Below are 26,953 nucleotides of genomic sequence, written 5' to 3' on the forward strand. Positions count from 1 at the left end.
CTGAATCCAAATACAAAGATGACATCTGGTGTGGTCTTGTACATTTTGTCTGTTTTTTCCCGAATTTTTTCTCCGGTACTGTTGCCTTTCCAGGGTGAAGAACATCAATGACCATTTATTTCCGCTGAAGTGGTCTATTGGTCCTGAACTTCCTGGTCCAGATAGTTACTGTGTCATTCATGATAGTAGCTGATCTTCAAGAGCCAGGGAGGAAACGAAGATTATTTCTTGAAAGAGTTAAATCATGGGCTGATATTATTCCTAGAGCTTGTTTCCTAGTGTCTCAGTACCAGGCTCCTGTTTTGTTAGCATTTTGAGTTAGAAGTTACACACTATCTTATCATTTGTGATACTTAAGTATTGTTAGCATACTTTCTGCTTCCAGGTAAAACTGGTTTGCCAAAATTTTGGCAACATTCAGGGCTAAATTTACTTTGTCAGAATTACTAGGGTGCCTGGGTGGCTTAGTTGGTTAAGCATCAGACTCTTGATCTCAGCTCAGGTCTCAGTCTCTGGGTCATGAGTTCAAGCCCCATACTGGGCTCCATGAGCATGGAACCCATATTTAAAAAAAAAAAAAAAAGATTACTATGGTGATTGGGGGGTACCTAATAGTTTTGCTAACATAATAGTTAATGTGGTACTCTATTCATACACCCTCGTAGCCCCTTACCATTTTGTGCACATTAGCCTTCCAAAGGCCAGCACATCCATGCAAGCCGCAGGACTGGACTGCCTTTGAGCTACTAGAAGCTACTGGAATTAGACCATAAGCAATGACTGACAAGTTTCGGCTTCCTTGGCCCTGGCTTAAACAGTTCTGAGACCTATATCTTACACTATTTGCCAGTTTCCCCCATGAGACTAAGTTTCAGTTGGCTTCTGTTTTAGCTAGCTTAATAATGTACCCTGTATTAGCTGCCTGCCCTTCTCTTATCACCTTCCCCATTTCCCTGCCTATTCCTCTGAACCTTGCAAATAAATTAGGTATACTCAGTCTTAGTCTCAGAGTCTGCTTCCTTAGAAACCCCTCTAAGACAACTACCTAACAAACCTAAAGAATTCTTCCCCTTTAGTCTGGTATTATTTATTTTATACTGTTATGATATATTGTTTAGAGTAAATGGACAGTTATAAAGATGAACCATTTGTATATGTTTGGGACTGAAAATAAATAGTATGATAGATCCCTTTTCATCTTTTTGTGACCCCACACTGTTAAAATGATTTATTAGCCATCAAATATGAGTAAACTTAATAAAGTTACATAAGGAAAATGATCTTACGTAGTCACCCTTTTATTGAAATTAGAAACATAACTGTAAAATACAAAAGTCATGTATACAGTAAAGTCTTAATAATGGAGGTAGGAAAAAATGCATTTTAACCAAAAAAATTGAATGTAACTCCAACAAAAAATTTAGTGAGACCTACAGTCTAAACTAAAATCTTAATAAATTTAAAATGCTCAAATATAAATATTTAGGGATACCTAAAATGCTAAAGAATTAAAAATGAAATAGTAAAGTAATATGATTCTAAGATACTGGAAAGTAGTAGTCAGAGCAAATAAACAAATAAAATACTTAACGGGGCGCCTGGGTGGCACAGCGGTTAAGCGTCTGCCTTCGGCTCAGGGCGTGATCCCGGGGATCTGGGATCTAGCCCCACATCAGGCTCTTCAGCAATGAGCCTGCTTCTTCCTCTCCCACTCCCCCTGCTTGTGTTTCCCTCTCTCGCTGGCTGTCTCTATCTCTGTCAAATAAATAAATAAAATCTTTAAAAAAATAAATAAAATAAAATAAAATACTTAACAATCACTTTGATACTAAAAATAAAATATAGCAGAAAGCTCAAATTAAAATATTGTGAACAATCTAAAACTAAGAGCATTAGATGGAAACCATTTTAGCACACCAAAAACTGAATTTAAAGAACAAGCTTTCAAAGCCAGAAATGGTCACAGGAAGAATTCAGAGTCCCAAGGATAAAAGGTGAAGAAGATAGGAGTTGGGCAGTAGCTGAGCTTAAACTCCTTGGAACAAATATTCCCGTTCTCTTGATCTTTGGGAAAAGTGCCAGAAAGAGCCTGGTCACTGTTGATAATCCAGACTTGGGAGCCCAGGTCAATACCCGTTGGCCTTGGGGCTATTTGCAAACAGTCTTTAAAAAAGACACTTACTCTGAAAAATAGGTATGCAAATACGGGAAGGAAAGGAAACTCAGAGCTTTAGCTATGATGAAGAAGCAATAATAGCATTTAAGCCTTTGACAGTAGACAGCCTTTATCTCCACAAATCTAATCTATCTCAGGCTGCTTTTCTTCAAGCCACCAGGATGCAAGATAAATTCAGTATACTTTTTTCTTCTTTTACTCAGTTTGATTTCTATCACAAGTTGAGAAACTACCATGTAATTTTTCTCAATGTTTTGATTTTTATAAATGTTTATATGTTTTATGATTCAAACTCCAAAGACAATAGAGTATAGTGATTAGGAACATAGGCTCTAGAGCCTGGTTGTTTAGAATAAATCCTGGCTCTGCCACTTACTAGCAAATACAACCTAGAGCTTGTTATTTCACCTCCCTGTCTTGATTTTCTCATTTGTTAAGTGGGCATGATAAGAGCATTCTATTCCGTAAGGTTGTTTTGAGGATTAAATAACTTAAATGTAAAATTCTTAGAGTAGTGCCTGGCATATATGAATACTCAATAAGGTTTTTTCCATGTATGAAAACAGTATATTATAGATGAAATTGGAATTTATAAAATTGTTGAGATACATTACTACTTTTATATAATGATCGCTATGAGGAAAATACATTCTAATTACTAGACTACTGACTTCAAAAATGAGTGTTTGAAACGTAACCCATTTGTGAGTAAAGGACTGCAGTTTTTGCTTATTTTCCTATGGAGTATTTACAGTTGATCTCAGAACAACCCAAGTTTGAACTGTGTGGGTCTACTTACATACATGCAGAGTTTTTTTTTTTTCCTGATAAATACAGTACTATAAATGCATTTTCTCTTCTTTAAGACTTTCTTAATAACATTTTCCTTTCTCTAGCTTGCTTTATTGTAAGAATATAGTATATAATACATATAACATACTAAATATATGTGAATCAACTGTTTATGGTATCAGTAAGGCTTCTGGTCAACAGTAGGCTATTTATAGTTAAGTTTTTGGGGAGTCAAGCATTATATGTGGATTTCTGACTATATTCAGGGTCGGCACTCCCAATCCCCTGTTGTTCAAGGGTCAATTGTTCTATATTTCTCGTAAGGTGAAGGGAGAGTAAGTAGTATGCCTACCATTGCTCATACGCACTTCGTGTCATTTCACACAATCCGCAATCAGCTCTACCAGGTAGTTAGTAATACCTATTTCGAAAACGGAAGTTGGCATTTTGGAAAGGTCCAGTGACTTACCCAGGTTGTAGAGCTACTCTAACATTGTCTGACTTCGAATACAAAGCTTCTGCAACTATCCCTGTTTTATTAACAGAGGAGAGATTTGAAACATATAACAACTGGTAATGGCACAGGTCCCAACTAATTTGAGTGGATCACAGGATCTTATAGGCTCCCTGTTCTGCCATGTGTTACCTCCTTTGGGGTTAGAACATGGAAAAGTCTTCTTGGTGGGCGTGAGGTCACTAGAGAAGGGCACATGTGGAAAGGAATGGAGAGCCGTGGCCATTTTCTAACAAGTATGGAAGCCTTTTACTTTTTAGTATTTTAACAACTGGTACAGCCACACTCTTCATTCTGACCAAACATTGGATATATCAAAATACGTAATTTTGATACACCTAATGTTACAATTAGGTATATAAAAATTTAAATACTGCATTAATTTTTGGTTTTTTGGGTTTTTTTAAGACATATTTTTAGGATCAGGCAAAATTGAGAATTCATTCCTTGAAATTTCTGCTAAACTAATATTACATAAATATATGATCCTTTTTCAATTACATTAATTGATTAATTAATCAATCACCAGTTAACATAGATTGCCTTTATTTATAGTAAACCATTTTTTAAAATTATGAACTTACAATAACATGGTGGAAGAAGTTCTCACCTTAGAGTACTTGGCCAAAAAATTTATTAAGCTATTGTAAATATAAAGGACGTTGTTGGTTTCCTTCTCTTATAAATGTGAATTTGCTCTCATTTATAACCTTTCTCTTATTACGTCTTCTTTCCACATCTAAGAAAAATAAAACAGTGATGATGATTTTTTTATACCTAATAATCTACATAGTATATGATCAATTTTGCTAAAGACCTAATCTCTTATTTTAATAATCTGAGAGGAACAGAAATCACAGTGTTTATTCCTTTTTCACTTTTTTGTTTGGTAATAAAATTATTTGAAATACAGAATTTAGTCAATGAATTGACATTGTTTCTTCATTTGTATTGTAATATTTCATAGAATTAAATGAATTAAATATGTTAACTCTAATGCTTTTAGTTTACACCATATGAAATTTCCAATATTCAGTTTTCTGGAACAATAAAACAATTTCACCTGGTTCAATCCAAAAGAGAGGCATCCCAACATATTGAGATAATTTGTTTTTATTATTTTCTATGAATCAACTGAATATTTCATTTTATTTTTTGCTTCAGTCACTCTCTGTTGCAACAAATTCATCAGCAGGTATTTTAAAATGTTTTATATTTAATTTTTTTTAAAGATTTTATTTATTTATTTGACAGAGATAGAGACAGCCAGCAAGAGAGGGAACACAGGGGGAGTGGGAGAGGAAGAATCAGGCTCATAGTGGAGGAGCCTGATGTGGGGCTCGATCCCGTAACGCCGGGATCACACCCTGAGCCGAAGGCAGACGCTTAACTGCTGTGCCACCCAGGTGCCCCCTATATTTAATCTTTACTGAACATACTAAGATTTACTTCCATGCACTAATTTGTAGTTCACTATACCAAGTTAAAATTCTATATTATATATATTTATATAGGGTGCATTTTTTTGTATCTGTATCTACAGTGGTATCTACAACTATATTCTCAGTGCTAAGGAAGGAATCATCAGAAAAATCACAGCATTATAAATGCCAGCAATATAGGGAACATTTAATATTTGATTAATTTTAAATAGCATTTGAGGCTTTATGAGAGAGATGGTATTAAGACGCAAATCAGTCTTCTAGAGCACAATGACCTATAATGTTGTGGTTTAAATGTTTAAGTACTTTTTTTTCTGCATAGTCATTTCAGTTCATTATCAACTGAGAAGTGGAGCAAGTCTCTGGAAATTCTTCACATTTTATATGTATAGTTTTTCATTTGTTATCTTCGAAAGATCTAAAATGATATTCCATCTATCTTTTGTATATCTCAAAAAAAGAAATTTGACAAGGCAATCCTCTAAACATGAGAAATCTCTAAGGTTGCACTTGCTCCTGTTTAGATTTCATTTTTTGATTTCTCAATTATCTCTCACTCAGTCAATAAGGACCCCATCGTTGTTTACTCCTGGAGCTAATTTGTGTAATCCAGACATCCTTTTCCACTTATAAGGATTTTATTCTTGTGTCAATGTGTTATTTTCTCTAATAAAACTCTTTATTATTTGGCAGATTGGCATAATACTGAAATGATCTTGGTAGGATTTGAAATATTGTTCTCTTTTGGTAAAAGCTGTTTCCAGACATCATAAAATCAGGCATTATTACTACTGGCTCATAAAATTTTTCATGTAATATGGTTTCTTTTGCTGTTATGAGTGCCTGCACACACACACAAAAAAAAGGAAAAATTCAGAGCCTGATGTTTCCCCCAAACACTCACTGGTGACTTGATATTCTAGTCGTATTAACCTCCTTTTCAGAAATCACTAAGGATGATACTCCTATTCTTCTGTGCATTTATTTGCGTTAACCCTCCTTGTCATTTTATTATTTCAATGTGTTGACATGTAAGGATTTCACCTCCTTGCACAAGTTTCTGACATCTCTCCCTGATATCTTTCTGTTTTTATTGGAAATAATGATAAAATTTGATTTTCCCAAGGTACAACTACTTACTGCTTTTTTGTCAATTATTCTGGCTAGCATCTCTTCTCTTAGGATGATATCGTAGGATTTATTTCCATTAACGAGGACCCTTCATTTTCATAAAACCTCTTTGTTTTGTTTTGTTGATAATTTGAAAAGTCACTTTGGCTGAAGTATGCATTATATAAAAAGATTATGCATTATATTATCAATGCCATAAATACTAAAAGAAGGGTATTTCCATATTAAAGAACATTTAAAAGGTCTTATAGCATAAATTTGACGTTTTCTATAAGCAGTTTATATGCTGATTTTAATAATCTATAGCTGCATTTTGAAACTGCTTATATTAAAAATCTTACGAGAATAGTTTTAGTCTCTATGCACACACTTTAAAATTATATTTAAAATTTTTATAAGTTAATTTAAATATATCTTCCTTTAGTTTCTTTTAAATTAATTAACAAGTACTAATTAATAAGTCTACCATATTATATCAATTTTTTTAGCTAACATGATTTTCTTTTGTTTTTATACAGAGAACATCTTAAAAAGAATTTCTCTGAGTTCTGATTCAGTATTTTCTACTTAAGCTCCTACAACACTCTAGTAGCTTGATTACTCAGTACACTGGAGTCACTTTTAGGCTTGTTATTATCTTCATTACCACCATGTAAATAAAGCATTATGGTTTATAGTCAGATCTGAATTTCTTTTTGGGTATTGAAGTAGATTTATGATTGTTTCATGAAATCTGTCTTTATAATAGTTTTTTTTTGTTTAGAATTATAGTGTCTTATGTATCAAATGCCCCAAAATGTTATATCATAACACCATTGAAATACTTGAAAATATGTGAAACTTCTTTAAAGACTCCCAGTTTTTGTGCACAAAAGCAATAGTGTCTCTCTCTCTCTTTCTCTCTCTCTCTCTCTCTCTCACACACACACACACACACACACACACACAGGGTTATGGACCCATTTTCTGTTTCATCATCAACAGAAACATCATTTTTTGTTGGGCTAAATTCCAATATTTTTGGAATTTTTTATTTGGTGGCAAGAATTTCAGTATCAATTCCAAGGTTTCTGTTTTATTCTTCATGTTGGCCCCCCCATCAATTTATATTATTTTGTTCTTTTAAACACTGGGGTTAGTTAAGTATGTTAAGGAATAAATTGCTGACTGCTACAACTAATGCCTGTATTTTACCATACTGGTTTAGAACTTAAAAATATTAGTGATATCCTGTTAAATGTTTATGAATTTCTGTAGTCTGCCTCCAAAAGGGGGCAGTACAACTTTGGTATTTGGCTTATGAATGCTTTTTTTTTTTTTTTAGATCATTCTCTTGTTTGCCCATAAAATTTCTCGTGATTCGTAGTCATAGATTCATAGAATCATGGATTTGGAAGGGACCTTCAAGGTTACCATGTTTCAGAAGAAATTTAAGCATACCTTCTGATGTTGAAATTCCTCCTTTGATATCCCCATCTCTTGTCTAGTAATTCTATCAACCACCTTACCTCATTTTATTGCACTTCGCAGATATTACTTTTTTCTTTTTTCGCACACATTGAAGGTTTGTGGCAACCCTATATTGGACGAGCCTCTCGGTGCCATTTTTCCAACAGCATTTGCTCACTTTCTGTCTCTGTGTCACATTTTGGTGATTCTTGCAATATTTCAAACTTCATTATTACTACATTTGTTATGGTGATCAGTGATTATGACTTGTTGAAAGCTCAGATGATAGCATTTTTTAGCAATAAGTGTCTTTTAATCAAGGTATGTACATTGTTTAGACATAATGCTATTGCACACTGAATAGACTATATATAAAATTTATATGCCCTGGAGAACCAAAGTTCATTTGACTCCCTTTTTTGTACTATTTGCTTTATTGTGGTGATCTGGAACCAAACCTGCAATATTTCCAAAGTATGCCTGTATGCTTTTAGCGTAATCCTGAACAATGAAATCAGCAGTAGTTATCACCGTTGCTTTTCTTCTCCCTCTCTCTCTCTCTCTCTCCCTTTCTCTCTCTGTTTTTTTCCTCTGTAGACCTTTTTACTATTGAGAAAATATTTTATTTCCAGCATTCTGGAAATATAGGCAACTCCTGTTAATAATGATAATGAGAAAAAGAGGAACATGATGCTTTTAAAAAGAAAATGGAAGTGATGTCAGTGGTAGCAATTTCTAAAGATACCATGAAAATAACAGGTATATATTGCTAGAAATGTCTAATAGAGACTACTGAGTCAGGAATCAGAGAGGCAAGAGGCAGAACCTGAGAAGATGTGATGATAACATCAATATAATTCTAGTCATAAATTTTAACAGTGCCAACATTTAGAGAGCAAGGTCACTAGTATATTTATCATTTCCAAAGGTAAAATAGATTTACAAAATATAATAAAGCTATATAGAATAGTTTTATAGTTTATTTCTGTAACACTGCCGCAGAGGAAATCCTTGAAAAGTTCTGGTACATGAAAGAATAAATGCAAATGGTTTATTTAAAATGTCTTTGTTTTATTGAATGTAAACCTATTAACCTAGACCTTCATAGTCACATGATTTCAGTCTCCGAATTCTGTTTTTATTTTTTTCTCTACAGAACACTTATTTTCTCAACTTTGAGTTCTCAATCCATAGTGGTCTTCAAGAACCTTATTTTTGAAGTTGGGAGAAACTACATAGAATTAGAGTCATAAATGAGCTGCCAGCCCACTTACTAGGTCCCAGCCCTATTAGTTCATTAATTGTCTATGAGTCAGCCCAATAGGATAACCACCATAATGAATTTGTTATTGCCAGAATATTAATATGCATGTTCTTGGTAGTGTATTTGGCAAAATGTTGTACATAATTGTTTCTGCCCAAAAGGTTAGCTCTCAAGGTGTTTGCATATTAATGAACCCAAAAATCACTCACTGGTATTTCCCAAATAACAGATGTAAATAAGGTGGTCTGTCAGAACAAATTGATTATTTATTCCAGTGAAGAGATTCCCTGTCCGGATCAGATAGACAGTTTTAGAGAATGCTGGTGGGGAAAGAAAATAAAGAGAAACAAATATTACTGCTTTCCTTGCTCTAATGAAAAATAAATGTCATTTACTATTATATCTTGAATAGCCTAGTTATTATCAACTTTTATAGAAAGAACTTTAGTTTCTTTGGACTTTATAGTTTCTCAACTGAAGCCAGATCGTCTGGACAAGTTACAACAGGGCTAAAGACAAGGCCTAATTTGGTGGACAGGATTTAGAATTACCTATGATTCTTTGTTTTTGACAATGATTGGGGCATATCCATTGAGGCAATTTTGTGCTGTTCAACATAAATAGAACAGTTGCATTAAAACCATAAATAAAAGTTATGCAAGGTGCACTAAATAAGTGATCGGGAAAAAAACCTTGTAACGGACTTAACTGGTACTGAGCAATGGCTTGAATACACTCAGGCTAAGATTATTCTCTATGCTAAAAACAGTTAAGAAAACAAATCTTCCATTCATTGCATGATTAGAGCTCTTATCATACTGAAGAAATTTGGAAACTTTAAAAGAGCAGACATGGCAAATAAGCAAGCAGACAAGGGTTACGTATATTTTTAATTCTTTGAATATTTGTTTTTTATTGAAATAAAAGACTGAAAGCTNTGATTAGAGCTCTTATCATACTGAAGAAATTTGGAAACTTTAAAAGAGCAGACATGGCAAATAAGCAAGCAGGCAAGGGTTACGTATATTTTTAATTCTTTGAATATTTGTTTTTTATTGAAATAAAAGACTGAAAGCTTTTATTTTATTCCTTAATATTTTGCTGTAATCTGTTTCCATTCAGCCACGTATGAAATTTGCGCATTAGATTTTTTTTAAGTTGCCTATTAGAATAAATGGGATCTTGAGGTCTACAAAATTGCATTCTGCTAATACTGTGATAGCAATTACCTATAAAAGTTTAGGTTTTGAGGAGTTCCTGAGGGACTCAGTTGAGCATCCAACTCTTGATTTTGGCTCAGGTCATGATCTCAAAGTTGTGGGATTGAGCCCTGCATGGAACGCCATGCTGGGCGTGGAGCCTGCTTGAAATTCTCTATCTCCTCCTCTCTTTGCCCCTCCCCGACACTCACACTTTCTCCCTCTCTTAAAAAAAAAAAAAAAGAAAAGAAAAAGAAAGAAGGAAAAAAGTTTAGGTTTTTATATAGTCCCATAGCTCAGGGAAGTAGAATGCATGTTTTCTTCCTATAAAAACTGCCATATTTCAAAATTAGGAGTGCAGTAATATTTTAAGAGGTATAGTTTTTCATAAAAATTTTTAATGAGTTAAAACCATAGATATAATATCCCAGCATTGAGCCGTACTTAATCTTAATGTCATTAGGCTTATAGAACATTACATTCGAAGCAAGACTGAGGATCATAGGGTAAACCTTTAGTATTTATTATGTAAATCGTACAGGGACTTTATCCTTTAAATTGTATAGAAATAAGAGAATGTATGGTAGCACTAAATGGGGGCTTAGAAATCATCTCTTTGTTAGAAGAGTTGGAAGTGGACCCTCATGGCATTCTCCTTTGAGTGGGAAACCTGATAAACCTTGCGAAAGGGTGGAAGGTGTAAGGCAGAAATTTATATGAAGATACATTAAGTAAGGCTTCCAGAGCTGCTGGAGATTTTAGTTTAATGGACAGTGACTTCAAAAAAATACTGTAGGGCACCTGGTTGGCTCAGTCAGTTAAGTGTCTGCCATCAGCTCAGGTTATGATCCCAGGGTCCTGGATTGAGTCGCACATTGGGCTCCCTGCTCCTCGGGAAGCTTGCTTCTTCTGACTTTCTCTCTCTCTCTCTCTCTCTCTCTTTCTCNGAGTCGCACATTGGGCTCCCTGCTCCTCGGGAAGCTTGCTTCTTCTGACTTTCTCTCTCTCTCTCTCTCTCTCTCTCTCTCTTCTCTCTTTCTCTCTCCCTCTCTGTCTTTCATGAGTAAATCAATAAAATCTTTTTTAAAAAATGCTGTAGATAATTGTAGACTGCATGAGTTTGAAATCCAGCTCTGACAGTTATTAACTGTGAAACCTTGGACGAGTTCTCTGTTCCTCAATTTCCTTATCTGTACAATGGAGATGATAATAGTACTTGTTAGGATTGTTGTAAAAATGAAATTAATTAATGATGGTTAGATTTACAAATCAATAAATGTTAGCTGTCATTACTGTATTTCAAAGCAAGGAAGAAGTGTTAGCATTTAAAAAAATGTTGCAGACACATTATTATCTATAAGTTTGTATTTTTAGTTATTAAAGAGTAATATGTATACTTTGAATTCTTTTGTGATATATTGTGTTATTTACAGGGTTATTGGTTCTTAAAGTATGTAGTTTTTCTAAGGAAATATTAAACCTGTCCCCTATGACTTCTATGTTAAGTATTTTTAAATAGAGTCTAATTTATTTTTAAATATGTTCATTCTTGTTAATTCAGTTGTTATTATTAACAGCAATACTTGTGCCATTACCCTCAGTTGACTAAAATTGCCTAGGTTATGAGACATTAAGAGAGTTGGGTATGGTAGCCTCAAAAGAGATAGACAAGTTCTTATAGCATAGGGAAATTACAATTTTTAAATCATTAATATTTGTAAAGCATACTAAAGAGAAAAGCTGGATGCCTCACTCAATCACTATAAAATGCTATACTCAGTTACTGGGAAGACCAACAAATAAAATCATCACATATTTATTAAATGCTTTCAGGCTAGGGCTTGCTGGGAAATTATAATTTAGTTGAGGGAATAAAACAAACATGCCAAATCTTAATAATAAAAGATAGAAATAAGGGACCATAAGTGAGTACCTGATTAATTACCTAAGTAATTTGCAATAATTAGTGCTGGAAATCAGAAAAGAAAGAAAGCTTTTAGTGTCAGATTGATGGAAATTTCCTTCAAGGAGGAAGCAATATTTGAGCCAAGTTTTGGTTGATGAAGAGATGAGAGATAAACAGCAAAAGCCAGCTGAGGTTAAATAGTAAAAGATTATGAATCTTGCCAAAAGACGTTGTGACTTGATTGCATAGCTAGCTGTAAGCCAGAGGCCAACTTGCATCTGATCTGCAGATTTGAGAGGTGGAATAGATCCGTGTTCATGAAGACATTTGCGAAGTCCATGATTGTTTGCTAGCTATTAAGCAGCACTAGGTCTGGGAAAAAAATCAACTTTAGTCATAAACTGAAGATTGATGTTAACTTAGAAAAACCTGGTCTTTATCAGCACATGCATGTAGAAAGAACACTTTATTAGAAACACCTCCATACTAGGTAGGTAAGTGAAAATGAGTATAGTTTTCTTTAAAGGTTTAGTAGTTATTAAGATCACCATCCTTATTATGTAGAGCAGAGACTTGGATATTTACCTCTGCTTATTAGACTTTTCTTTCTCAGAAAGAATCTAAAGAATATGTGCGTATGAATATATTATTTTTATTACAAAGTATTTCTGGACCAGTTTATAAGAAGTTTCAAAGCTAAAATGTTAACAGCCTATTTCATGTTATTTTTAGTAAGTTATGTTAGTGTGTGTGTGTGTGTGTGTGTGTGTGTTGAAGGAAATGACTCAAGACTTTTTCTTTAAAAAAATTTTAGCTTTGCTCTTAGAGCAAATGATTCTAGAAGAGCTTTCCCCCCTGCTGTGTTAGGGCCAAAAAATTTTTAATTCTGAGACGTTGAGGGCATGCTTGTGGTTATATACATAGTTTTAGGTTAAATTCTCATTACAAAGTATAATCTAATTATCTCTTTTTTGCCACAGTATTTTGTTGATGACCTATGCAGTTTACTTAGGAGAATAGCACAATTTGCAAAATATATTATCCATAAACATTATTTTAGCTTATCTACATTGATTTATTGCTAAAGTCTTATTTACATTTAAAGTTATTTCTTTTCCTGAGCATCTCGGGATTATCTTTTAAGATTAGAAATATAACCTGGGAATAAAATCAAGAAGTATTTTTATAAATTCTAATAATGAAGGTCTAGTAGTAGTGTTCATAAATTCTTATAGCACTATTTTATAGGGACTATAGACCTTTTGCATTATAATCACCAGAGATGTTTGTAAAAATAGACTATCCATGGCCTTAGCCTAGTTTCTCTGAATCAGAATCTCCAGCATGATACCTGGCAGGAATCTACATTTTAAAGTAGTACCTTTGGTCCTTAAGTGCATTGTACTTTGAAATTCACTGCAACCACCATTTATGTCATACTTGTTAGTAGTCAGATTAGCAAGTGTTCAGTAGTTTTCATAAATATCTGTAGACAGTATTTTTTGAAGTTATTCTTATTGATCTGTAGAAATTAAATCAAATAATTGCAGTGAGATTGTTTCTTTACCTGAAGAACAGATATCCTTCCTTAGTGGTTTTTTAAAAAATACGTACACCCTGGCCCCACATCATACCAATTAAATCAGAATATCTAAGAAATATACCAAGTCTCAATATAGTTAAAAGTATCCCAAGTGTTTTTAATGTGCAGCTGCAACTGAGAAACTACACTAATGAGAGATCTATACTAATGACCAAAATGAACCACGTACTAAAGGTATGGCACTATAGCCTCCAAATCCTATTTCCCTAACTGCTTGTCTTAGGCTTCTTTAAAAAATCAAGGAGAGTCAGAATCAAAATCTTTCAGTAAAGAACATTTTCACTGGATAATCCTAATTCTCTGATAGTGGCAATTTCTCTTAAAAGACCTCTGCAAAGCTTCCCTAGGTTAGTGTACAGTACTGTTTGGGTGGTTTAAGTGATATTTACCTTTTTTATGAGGACAATAACTAGTTGATCTCTATGATACTAGCATTTATAAGCAACTGAGATGTAAACAAGAATACAGTTTTGTAATCTATTTTGAATAAGAAAAATATTTTCTAGGGTAGGGCTATGTTCATGTAGGACATCAGAATCAATGTATTTAAAATTATATTTCTTTTATTTTTTTTACAATGTTTTATTTATTTATTTATTTATTTATTTATTGAGTGGTGAGTGGAGGTGTGGGGGAGAGGGAGAGGGAGAGAGAGAATACCAAGCTTGCTGCACATACAGCGTGGAGCCCAACTTGGGACTCAATCCCACAATTCTGAGTTACAACCAGAGCTGAAATCAAGAATAGGAAGCCCAACCAACTGAGCCATCCAGGTGTACCTGAAATTATATTTCTTAAAAATGCTCATAGAAACTAGGTAGCCAAATAAAATTAGTACTGTAGAAAGTACAAAATTTTATGACATGAATCAAAATACATGTTCCATAGAAATTTCTGATTCTTCTAAATGGAAAAATCTCATTATTACTAGTTTATATAAAATATGTCCTATGAGATACACGTCCCCTTGTCCAAACTTACTAAATAAAATCATAAAGAATAATTTTGACATCTGCTTTTATATTTAAAATAAATGAAACAACATTTATATCCTCAAATTCATGATATTTTCTTGTTTCTTTTTTAGATGCTTTTTGAAGAAATCAGTTTCTACCTGTGGGAAGTAGATATTGAAGGTTACATGGTTTACAGACAAGATCTTTAAAATACAGATACTCAAGGTAAGTAATAAAAAGAACCTCATAAATAATCTCATTTAAATGACTAGGATTTCCAGTCTGTTCTTTGACTTGCTAAACTGGCTTTATCTCTGGCCCTACCTAAGGAACCTCAAAACCACATTCACTGATATTCAGACACAAATTTGTATGCCCTAACACTATCTTGACAGGAAGTATAATATTTCATTTATAATAGGCAGTTGATAAAATTGCTATATTATTATGGAAGTGTGCAAACCAATTAAGAAGAATGGAGAAGAAATGAAGTAGCTTCCATTAAAACTGTGAGCAGAACTCAGTAGTGTTTAATTTGAAAGAATAATGAAACGAAAAGTATCCACTGCACTTTCTTCTTAATGTACTGTACTCATTAATCAGTTCCTGAACTACATTAGAAACTTGTTCTTTAACCATTCCAAAACACCCTGATATACTTTCAGATACTCACAGTATAACCTCTGAATACCAAACCTCTTTTCACTATTTCTCAAGTCCCCAAAGATTTGTCTTGACCCATCATATCCTTTCATTTAGCATGTTCTGCTCATTACTATTTTACTCGTTACATAATTACTAAGTAAATTTTTGAATATATTTTGGTTAAATTTTGAGCGAGATATGAGGAGTACAAAATGCAAAAAAGGTAACTTAAATAATGTTGTATGTCAGGAGGGTACAATGTAACCTTGGAGAGTATGTGACCAGTAAGTGGGGCACTTTTGTTCAGCTCTAGAATCCTCTCCAGGTGGAAATAAGAGACCTGTAAAATCTGATTCTATGATTTTTTAGAAGAAACAAATACGGATTTTGAAAAGTCTCTATTTTTTAATATCAGCACAAAATTTTGCCTGTGAAAAAAACCTACTTTTGCCAACTGTGTGAACCAAATAAAACAGTTTATAGCCTCTGGTGTGGAAATTTTTTCCATTTGCTCTATTTTTCTTTATTCTTTTAGAGTACAAGTACTTTAGAGTCAATTTTTTCTCCTTAATTTGTGGGTAGCACCTTATTGATTTTGCTAGTTTTTTGTGATGAATATTGTCAGAAATGACTTACCTTGAAAATATAAATGACATTACTTATTTCTAATTCATTTATATAATTAAATACAGTATGTTGGTTACTTGGAACAGCTATTCAATTGTTTTCTGAATTAGAATAATTAGACAATTATTTTTGTAGTTCCTTCATCTCTACAAGCTAAAACCAGATCCTTCCAATTAAAAAAAAAATAGCTGTAAGGAATCTTTTTTTTTTTTTTAAAGACCTTTTGCATAGAGAATAGAGCTAAACATGCTCCTTGGTTCATTGCACACTGTCATCATTGGTCCATGCAAAGTACTGATATTATTTAGTTATACATTTTATTTTTGTTTCTAGTCCCATGCTCCTAACCTTGACCCATAGGGAACCATTCTAATATGATAGTCATTATAATAACAACCGAAACACTCTCCTTGGTTTATATGTATTTTCCTAATGTGAGTATTGTTTTATATACATGTGTTTTTAAATATGTTAAACAGGAATTTCAAAAGAAAAGAATATATTATGAACCTTCATGAGTCTCTTGGTTGGGCTTGTGTTAATTATATCTCCACCCTGCCTCCTCTCTCATTTTATGTATATAAAATTTTATTATGGGTATATGATATTGCGCTGTGTATCTCGTTTTGTTCCTTACTATTTTATTTTTACTTAACCTTATGTGTTTATCATTTACTTATTTGTCATGTATACACTGCTTCTAACTGCTGCATAGTATTCCATAGTTTGTAGCTACCATGTTTTAACTACCCATATTTCCCAGTGATTGGCACCCAGATTTTCTGTCACAACAAACACTGCTATGATGAATATTCTCATACTTGTTTTATCATGGAACTTTGCAAGGATTTCTTCGGGATGTATATCCAGGAGCACAATTGCTGGTAATAAGATACGTGTTTATTCTTAATTTGACCAAGTCCTGCCAGTTGCTCTGCCATATAATATACTTTGTCCACACCAGCAGTAACCCTCTCATTCCCATCAACCCTTAATATTATTGAGCTTGGTAATATTTTCCATCTCATGTGCCTAATTTTATAGCTTATCGTTTTCATTTAAATTCCTCTTATCAGTAATGAGTTTGAATATCTTTTCATATTTTTATTGGCCTTTTGGCTTCCCTTTTCTGAAATTGATTGTTCATACTCTTTATTTTTCATATGGGTTCTTGTCTTTTGTTAAATGCTCTTTAAGAGTTTGTTGTATATTCTAGATATTCATTTCCTGTTAGTTTTAGGTATTAAAAAAAATCTGCTTCCATTATTTCAACTTTTTAATTTTGTGCATGATGCTCTTTGAGTAGACATCAATATTTTAAATATTTAATTAAAATATTTTCTTGATGTCTATTGTTTGTGTAGAGAAATAGTACTGATTTTTTGAAACTTGGTTTTAACAACATTGCTGAACTCTCTAATTCTTAATAGGTTGCTCTTTACTCTAGATAGATGATCAAATATCAATTCCAAATAATGAAAGTTTTCTTTCTACCTCTCCCATCCTCATACTTTTACTTTTTTCTTCTTTCTAATACCTTTGATCTAATACCTTGGAAGTATGTTAAACAAGGAGTTGTGGCAGTGGGCATCCTTATCTTATGCCCAGTCTTTAAGAGGATGCATCTAGTATCTCACTTCTCACTGAAGTATAATGCTTGCTGAAGGTTTTAATATACAACCTTTACTAAGTTAAGAAAGTTCTTCTGTCTCAAGCTTGGTATGCAGAAATAGCTATTGAACCCTATAAAATGCTTTTTATGCATCTTTGAAATAATCATATGACATTTCTCCTGTGGTATATTAATGTTGTGAATTATATGAATAGAATTTCTAATATGAAACCATCTCTGCATTTCTAGTTTACATCCTACTTGATCATGGTGTATTATTTTTAACCCGTTGTTTTTTGGTTAGCAAATATTTATTTAGGAATTTAGAATCTACATTTTTAAGTAAAGTGTGTTGTAGTTGTTTTCCCTTCATTTTCCTTGTCTTATTTTGCAATTAAGATTACATTAGCCTAATAAAATAAGATGGGCAGCTTTTACTCTTCTATTTTCTGGAAAAACTTCACAAGATATGAATTTACGTGTGTGTGTTAGAACGCATTTAAAGCTTTCTGGTTCTGAGCAATTTTTTTTGAGATTTCTTTGAATGCTATTGATGTCTTTAAGTGCTTTTTGATTTTTTCCTCCATTTCTTCCAGTCTTCTCCCATACATGCTGATGACATCTGATGTTCTCCCCACCTGCATGTATAGCCCAGACCCAGTTTCCTTTGACTCAGGAAATACCTAGACAGTCTCAGTGTGTACATCTAACTGAGCCACAAAATGGTCACCCCCCGCCTTTTGAACTGACCAGGGTTTCAGTGTTTTAATCCTGACCAATGAGCTCTGATGTGACCAGTCTTGCTTCACTTAAATTCCCACTGCCACATACCTAAATTAATTCTATACTCCATTAGTTCTCTACTATCCCACAAACAAAAACTTTGGTTAATAATCCCTGTATTGACTCGTTACATCTCCTAAAAGTTTTGCCATACTTCTGGTTACATTTGTCAAGGTTATGTAAAAGTTAAATATTTTGACAAAAGAATAACTAAGATGTATAAGTTCAGGGAAGGTGTGTGTTGGTAAAAGTCATACGGTCTAATGTCCTTTACAGTATATACCAAATTGTAGTTAACTCTAGAAGATTTTCACTTTATCTTCAGAATTTGAAACTTTATAGTAACCGTGTATTATTAAAAGAAAAATTAAAGGTATTTCCACTTCCAAAAAGATAAAGTAGAGATTATAGGCAAGAATTTCATGGACACGTTAACAAGAAACTGTCAATAAACATATAGTAGTTATAATTTTTTATATAGTTGAGTGTTTCTACCATCTTATTTCAGTTTTTTTCACACACTTTGTGTATCTTCTTTTTAATCTTTTCTTACTTAAAAAGTTAAAAATTGAGCTACCCTATAATCCAGCAATTGCACTACTGGGTATTTACCCCAAAAATACAGATGTAGTGAAGAGAAGGGCCATATGCACCCCGATGTTCATAGCAGCATTGTCCACAATAGATAAATTGTGGAAGGAGCTGAGATGCCCTTCAACGGATGACTGGATTAAGAAGATTTGGTCCATATATACAATGGAATATTGCTCAGCTGTCAGAAAGAGCAATTTCACAACATTTACAGCAACATGGGGGACTGGAGGAGATTATGCTAAGTGAAATAAGTCAAGCAGAGAAAGACAATTATCATATGGTTTCTCTCATTTATGGAACAAGAAATCGCAGGAAGATCAGTAGGAGAAGGAAGGGAAGAATGAAGGAGGGGTAAACAGAAGGGGGAATGAACCATGAGAGACTGTGGACTCTGCGAAACCAACTGAGGGCTTCAGAGGGGAGGGGGGGTGGGGGATTGGGATAGGCCGGTGATGGGTATTAAGGAGGGCACATATTGCATGGTGCACTGGGTGTTATATGCAAAAAATGAATCATGGAACATTACATCAAAAACTGGGGATGTACTGCATGGTGACCAATATAACAAAATAAAAATTTAAAAAAAAAATAACAACTTAGTATTTATATATCTTCCCTAAAAAGATCTTATACATTTTGACATCCTGTTGTCTCTCTCACCTTCCCCAACTCCATCATGTTGCAACTATCTACTTTAAATAATAAACTATTGCAGTCAATTTTTCTCTTTTTCTTTGCTGCTAGCTATTTTTAAAGACAACAAACTTTACCAAGATATTCTATCAGCATTACTTTATACACCATTGTTTAAATAAATGTAGTATTTTTTTCTCTTTTTTCTTTTAAAAAAAATTATTTTAATTCCAGTACAGTTAGCATACAGTGTTATATCAGTTTTGGGTATATAATATAGCAATTCAACAATTCTGTATATTTTCAGTGCTCATCATGATAAGTATGCTCTTAATCCCCTTCATCTATGTTACCCATCGCCCCACCCACCTCTCCTCTGGTAACCATAAGTTTCTTCTCTATAGTTAAGAGTCTGTTTTTCAGTTTGTATCTTTTTTTTTCTTTGTTTTGTTTCTTAAATTACACATATGAGTGAAATTCTATGGTATTTGTCTTTCTCTGACTGATATCATTCTTTTTATGCCTAAGTAATATTCCATGTGTATATACACCATATCTTCTTTATCCCTTCATCTGTAGGTGGACACTTGGGCTGCTTCCGTATCTTGGCTATTGTAAATAATGCTGTAATAAACAGAGGGGTGCACATATCTTTTCAAAATAGTGTTTTTGTATTCTTTGGATAAACACCCAGTAGTGGAATTACCGGATCATGGTAATTCTATCTTTAATTTTTTGAGGAACTTCCATACTGTTTTCCACAGTGGCTGCACTAGTTTGCATTCCCATCAAGAGTGCAAGAGGGTTCCTTTTTCTCCACATCCTTGCCAACACTTGTTGTTTCTTGTGTTTTTTATTTTAGCTATTCTGAGAGGTATGAAGTGATATCTCGTTGTAGTTTTTATTTGCACTTCCCTGATGATTGAATATGTTGAACATCTTTTCTTGTGTCTCTTAGCCATCTGTATGTCTTCTTTGGGAAATATCTGTTCATGTCTTCTGCCCATTTTTAATTAGATTATTTGGTTTTTGTTTTTTATTTTATTTATTTATTTATTTATTTATTTATTTATTGGTATTAGGTTCTATCAGTTCTTTATATGTTTTGGGTTCTAACCCTTTATTAGATATGTCATTTGCAGATATCTTCTCCCATTCAATAGGTTACCTTTTAGTTTTATTGATTGTTTCCTTCACTGAGCAGAAGCTTTTTATTTTGATGTAATCCCAATAGTTTATTTTTGCTTTTGTTTCCCTTGCCTCCAGTGACTTGTCTAGTAAGAAGTTGCTATGACCAAGGCCAGAGAGGTTTGTGCCTTGTTCTCCTCTAGGATTTTTGTGGTTTCAGGTCTCACATTTAGGTTTTTAATTGATTTCAAGTCTAATTTTTTGTGTGGTGTAAGAAAGTGATCCAATTTCAGTCTTTTGCATGTTGCTCTCCCGTTTTCCTAGCACCATTTGTTGAAGAGACTATCTTTTTTCCCATTGCATATTCTTGCCTCCTTTGTTGAAGATTAATTGACCATATAATTGTGCTTTTTTTTCTGGGCTCTCTATTCTTTTCCATTGATCTATGTGTCTGTTTTTGTGCCAGAACCATGATGTTTTGATTACTACAGCTTTGTAGTATATCTTGAAATCTGGGATTGTGATTCTTCCAATTTTATTCTTTTTCAAGATTGCTTTCACTATCTGGAGTCTTTTGTGGTTCCATAGAAATTTTAGGATTGTTTTTTCTAGTTCTGCAAAAAATACCTTTGATATTTTGATAGAGATTGCATTAAATTTGTGGTTTATATTCTGTAGTATGGACATTTTAACAATATTTGTTCTTCCATTCCATGAGCATAGAATATCTTTCCCTTTGTTTGTGTTGTCTTTATTTTCTTTCATCAATGTTTTAGAGTTCCCAGAGTACCAGAAGGTCTTTCACCTTCTTGGTTCGGTTTATTACTAGGTATTTTATTATTTTCGGTGCAATTGTAAATGGGACTGTTTTCTTAATTTCTCTTTCTGGTACTTCCTTATTAGTGTATAGAAATTCAGTAGATTTCTGTATGCTGATTTTGCATTCTGTGACCTTATTGAATTCATTTATCAGTTCTGATGGTTTTTCTATATATAGTGTCATGTCATCTGCAAATAGTGAAAGTTTTACTCCTTCCCTATCAGTTTGGATGCTTTTTATCTCTTTTTGTTTTCTGACTGCTGTGTCTCAGACTTCAACACTATGTTGAATAAAAGTGGTGAAAATAGACATCCTGATCTTAGGGGAAAACTCTGTTTTTCACCATTGAGTATGTTGTTAGCTGTGGGTTTTTCATATACAGCTTTTATTATGTTGAGGTATGTTCCTTCAAAACCGACTTTGTTGAGGGTTTTTATCATGAAAAGATGTATTTTGTCAAATTCCTTTTCTGCATCTCTTGAAATGATCAAATGGTTTTTTAATCCTTTCTCATTGATTATACATCTTTTAAATACATTTTGCATAATAATAAAAATAAATAAATAAATAAATAAATAAATAAGTACATTCTTCATTTGCTTCTTTTAAAAAAAAGATTTATTTATTTATTTGAGAGAGAAAGGGAGAGAGAGAGTGCCAGCAGAGGATAGAGGGAGAGGGAAAGGGATTCTCCAGCAGACTCCCTGCTGAGTGCCAGGCTCCATCCCAGGACCCTGAGATCACACCTGAGCCAAAACCAAGAGTCAGACGCTTACCAAACCGCATCACCCAAGTGCCCCCATTTGCTTCTTTCTATTTGAGTGTTTCATCAACAGCTGTTTGGTGAGGCCATGCATGCTTGAAAATATAATATCCTCATATTTGAATGACTACATAGTTGTGTACAAAACTCTAGATTTTGAGTTTCCTTCAATACTTTCAAAATCCAAGGTATTTTGTCCTGTTTTCTCCATCATTTCTACAAAGACATGCTTTTTAATATTTTTGTTATTCATTTTATTTTGTTATTTATATTACATATATTTTATTTATTGGTTTGTTTATTTATTTATTTATTATTTATTTATTTATTTTCTCTGCATCTCTGTTATTCAGATATGGGTAGTAGCAATCCCTTAATCTTTCTTTTGTATTTTCTATTTCCCTGCTCTTTCCTTAGCCTTAAAGGTTTCCTGAAACTGGTCTTCAACTTCATTAATTTATTCCTCATTTTAATTCTACTTTTTATCAAATCTATATGTTTCGAGTTTTATAGTTTTCATACCTCATAGTTCTGCTTGAGTCATAGCTTCTTGTTCTTATTATATGTTGCTAATATGTTCCCTTGTGTGGTTTAGAATGTTTATTACTCTAGTTTTAAATTCTTGGGCCATCAGATTTAACATTTTTGCTTTTCTTAGAATCTGTATGGCAATGTTATTTTTCTTTGGAGATAGTTGTGCTTCTTCAAATGTCTTGATATTTGGGCCTGTAAGATCATTTCCCTCTGCATTGGCCACTGTTTCTGGCATTACATATGGCTATGGGCCAGCAGTCAGTCCTTATCATTCTCAGTGAGCTCAGAGGATGGCAGGTAGGTAGAAAAGTCTCAGGCTATGAAGAAATCACAATAATTTATCAAGTCAGCAAAGTGATACCTCAAATCTGAGCTTCACCATCTCCCCTCACTCCCCCATCCCACCAGGAGAAGCAGCACCTAAAGATGATGATTGTAATTCACCAGCTCTATGATTTGGTAGGAAGAGCAGGGATATGACTGCCCAAGGTTAGTTAGTCCCACCATATTTTTCTCAGCTCTTAATTTTTTTTTAATTTAAATTGAATTAGCCAATATATACATCATTAGTTTCAGATATAGAGTTCAGTAATTTATCAGTTACGTATAACACCCAGTGCTCATTATATCACATGCCCTCCTTAATAGCCATCACCCAGTTAGCCCATCCCCCCAACCACCTCCCCTTCAGCAACCCTCAGTTTGTTTCCTATAGTTCAGAGTCTCTTATGGTTTTTCTCCCCCTCAGGGAGTTTACAGATTTCCCTCCCTTCCCCTATGATCCTCTGTGCTATTTCTTATATTCCACATACGAGTGAAACCATATGATAATTGTCTTTCTCTGATTGACTTATTTTGCTCAGCATAATACCATCCATCCACGTCAGTGTAAATGGTAAATATTCATCCTTTCTGATGGCTGTTTCTCAGCTCTTTATAAGTACTCTGTTTACTCCTGAGGGCATTTGTATAGTAGTCTGAGCCCCTGCAGATATGGAGGCAGTCAATTTTTGTTTTAAGGCAATGATAGAAAAGACTCAAAAGCAGAACTCTAATAGTTGAGTTCCAGTGTTATCCTCCCACAGCCTATAGGCTGCCTCCTGCCCAAAAGCCCTGTGTTCCAAGGCCCAAGCACAGTTACCGGTTCACAACAGTCCTCTATACCACCCTGCCTTCCCTAGGAGTTGTCAAGTTTTCTTATTCTTGGCTTTTTCTGTCTATAATTCCTACTGGAGTAGATGCTTAGAGAGAGATCCAGCTGTTGTTCTAGTCCAAAATCTTGGTGTTCTCTTCCTGGAAGAAACTCTAACAAAAAGAAATAACTCTGGAGGAAACTCTAACAAAAGGTTTACATGTGTGTACTGATTTATCCAGGGATCCCATTTCTCAAAATTTTTCCTAAGTGTATTATCAAGAATTAATTGGTGTGCCTGGGTCACTCATTCAGTTAAGCATCTGACTCTTGGTTTCAGCTCGAGTCATGGTCTCAGGGTCTTGGAATCGAGCCCCGCACTCAGGGAAATTCTCTCCCTTTCCCTCTGCCCCTCCCCCTGCTGGATCTCTCTCTTTCTCTCTCTCTCTCTCAAATAAGTAAATACATGTTTTTAAAAAAGAATTATTTTGTCATGATGCTGAAAACAGCTAAAACAGCCAACAAATGTCCAACATATATTGATAGAATAAACTTTTCTGAGATACTAACTTTTCACCATTTTTGTTTTTAAAAAAAGTGAATGTCTACACTCATGCTCCAAAATGTAATAGAGATTATCTTTTAGCATAAAATAATGGGCAAATTTATTTTTGCTGTCCTTATTTATGCTTTCCTAAATTGCTATAATAAGCATATGTTCCTTTTGTACTCCAAATTACTGAATATATATATATATATATATATATATTTTAATAAAGCAGAAGCAATCAACTGGAATGTGAATTTAGTTTGCATTTTTCTTCTCTATTTGTTTACTTGATATTTTTTCTGAAAGTTTGAAATTGAGGGGAAGAAGTAAAAAAAAGATTGATTTATATAATTTTCATTGCCTTATCAAAACAAGGAAACTAATTATTCTGAATAATCAGACATTTTTCTTTAGAGCTGTGAAGAACAGAGGACATCACAATAACTTGTACTATTTATTTAGAAGGCTTATTTGACCTTTGTGGGCTTGCATAGATAGCCTTTATATGTGAATATTTAGCATTAATTATATATCTCTATTAAAATGCTTTTCAAACTATTTTGCTTCCTGTCTCCAACTCTAAAATTCTAAGAAGAAGGTATTGTATCTACTTGATCATGGATCCTCATACATATGGTACATATGTCCTCTGAGCTCACTGGAATGGCATGGACTAAGTGCTGGCCTCTCCCTATATGTAATGCCAGATACAGTAGCCAATCCAAGGGAAAATAGATCAAGAATTGACAGGGATGAAGTAATTAGCATAAAACAGCTAATTGTTTACATTTTCAAGATTTAAAGAAAAATATTAAAATAATGAGGATAGTCATGGAAAATATGTTCTTTAGCTCTAGAAATTCCCACATATGAAATGAAATATCCACTGAATGGGTTAAGTAATGCATTAGATGCTACAGGTAAAAATATAAACGGACTTTAAAGAAATTTTCCAAACAGCAGCAGAGAGTAAGACAAATGAAAAAATAAATAAATAAATAAAACGAATGACACCTCAGTGTCCTGATACCATGTAGTCTAAAAAAATGTGTAATTGGAGTTCCAGAAGAAAGAAATATTTGAGAAATAATGACCAAACTTTTTCCACATTTCATGAAAAATATAGTTAAACTTCTTGGTTTTGTGAGTTTAATTTCAAACAGGAAAGAAAAGCACACCAAGACATCATTTCTGAAAGCCAGTAATAAAAAGAAAAATCATAAAGGCCCAGAAAAAAGACACATTACATACAAAACACAAGAGATAAAAAAATTTACTGACTTCTATACAGAAACAATGAAAATTGGAAAACCCTGGAATGAGATCAGCAGCAAAAGAAAACTGTGAACTTAAAATTATATATCCAGCAAAAAATTCAAAATAATGGCATTTTCAGATAAAACAACAAAGTAATTGGGGGGAATTTATTGCCAGCAGATGTTTGTTTTAAGAAATAAATAAAGTCTTAAGGCAGAAGAAAAATGGTATTAGATGGAGCACAATTCAACAAAGGAATGAAAAGCCCCAGAAATAGTAAATACATAGGTAAATATAAAAGACTGGTTTTTTCTCATTACAATTTTTTAAAAGATAATTCAAAGTTAAAAATAGAAATACCATATGATCTAATAATTCTACTATGAATGGAAACATTAATTTGAAAAAAAAAAGTGCACCCCTGTATTTATTGTAGCGTTATTTATAATAGCCGAGATATGGAAGCAACCTAAGTGTGCCTCCATAAATGAATGGATAAAGATGTGGTGCATATATGTTGCAGTATTAGTCATAAGAAAGAATGAGATCTTACCTTTAGCAACAACATGGATGGACCTAGAGAGTATAATGCTGAGTGAAATGAGTCAGACAGAGAAAGCCAATTACTATATGATTTCACTCATGTGGAATTTAAGAAACAAATGAACAAAGAAAAAAAGAGACAAACAAAAAACAAGACTCTTAAATACAGAGAACAAACCAGTGGTTGACAGAGGGGAGGTGGGTGGAGGGATGGGTGAAATAGATGATGGGTGAATAGATATATAGAATTACTGAATCATTATATTATACACCTGAGATGAATATAACACTGTTAATTATACTGAAATAAAATATATTTTTAATCTAAAAAATAATTGTTTAAATAAAAAAAGTAAAAAATATGAAATATTGTGAGGTTTTTGGTGTATATAGTGGTTAAAATGTACGATGATGGGGCAAAAAATGGGAGGGAGAATTGGAGGTAAAATGTCACAAGATTTTTATGTTATTTGGGAAGTGATATGGTATTATTTAAGTCTATGCTGTGATAAGTTAAAGTTGCATATCTAGACCCCAGAACAACCACTAAAGATATACAGAGGGATGGCTAATAAGTCAATAGAGGAGTATAGTGGGATACTAAAAAATTGAATTTGTTCAAAAGAAGGCAGGAACAGAGGATGAAAGAAGAGATGGGCCAAATAGAAAATAACAAGATGGTAGGTTTATATCCAACTATATATAATAATTATATTAAATGTAAACTGTCTAAACACTCCAGTGAATTGGTATATTTTGTTAGACGAATAAAAATCTAGTGAACAATTCTATACCACAAGGGTTGGCAAACATTTCATCAAAGGGTAGATAGTAAATATTTTAGGTTTGAGGACCATACAATTTCTGTTACAACTACCCAATTCTGGTGTTGTAGCCCCC

General features: G+C 33.4%; 1 protein-coding gene across 6 annotated transcripts in view; it reads left to right on the forward strand.

The window, feature by feature from the left end:
• The window catches only part of MBD5 (methyl-CpG binding domain protein 5), a 448,730-nt gene that overhangs the window by 140,345 nt on the left and 281,432 nt on the right, over positions 1-26,953 (forward strand). For all 6 annotated transcript variants that reach the window (XM_034654544.1, XM_034654540.1, XM_034654547.1 and 3 more), the window contains one exon: positions 14,564-14,657. The gene's annotated coding sequence lies outside the window, so the exon portion shown is untranslated. The remainder of the gene's footprint in view (positions 1-14,563; positions 14,658-26,953) is intronic.

Source organism: Ailuropoda melanoleuca, chromosome 2 (assembly GCF_002007445.2).
Source record: "Ailuropoda melanoleuca isolate Jingjing chromosome 2, ASM200744v2, whole genome shotgun sequence".
Taxonomy (NCBI): domain Eukaryota; kingdom Metazoa; phylum Chordata; class Mammalia; order Carnivora; family Ursidae; genus Ailuropoda; species Ailuropoda melanoleuca.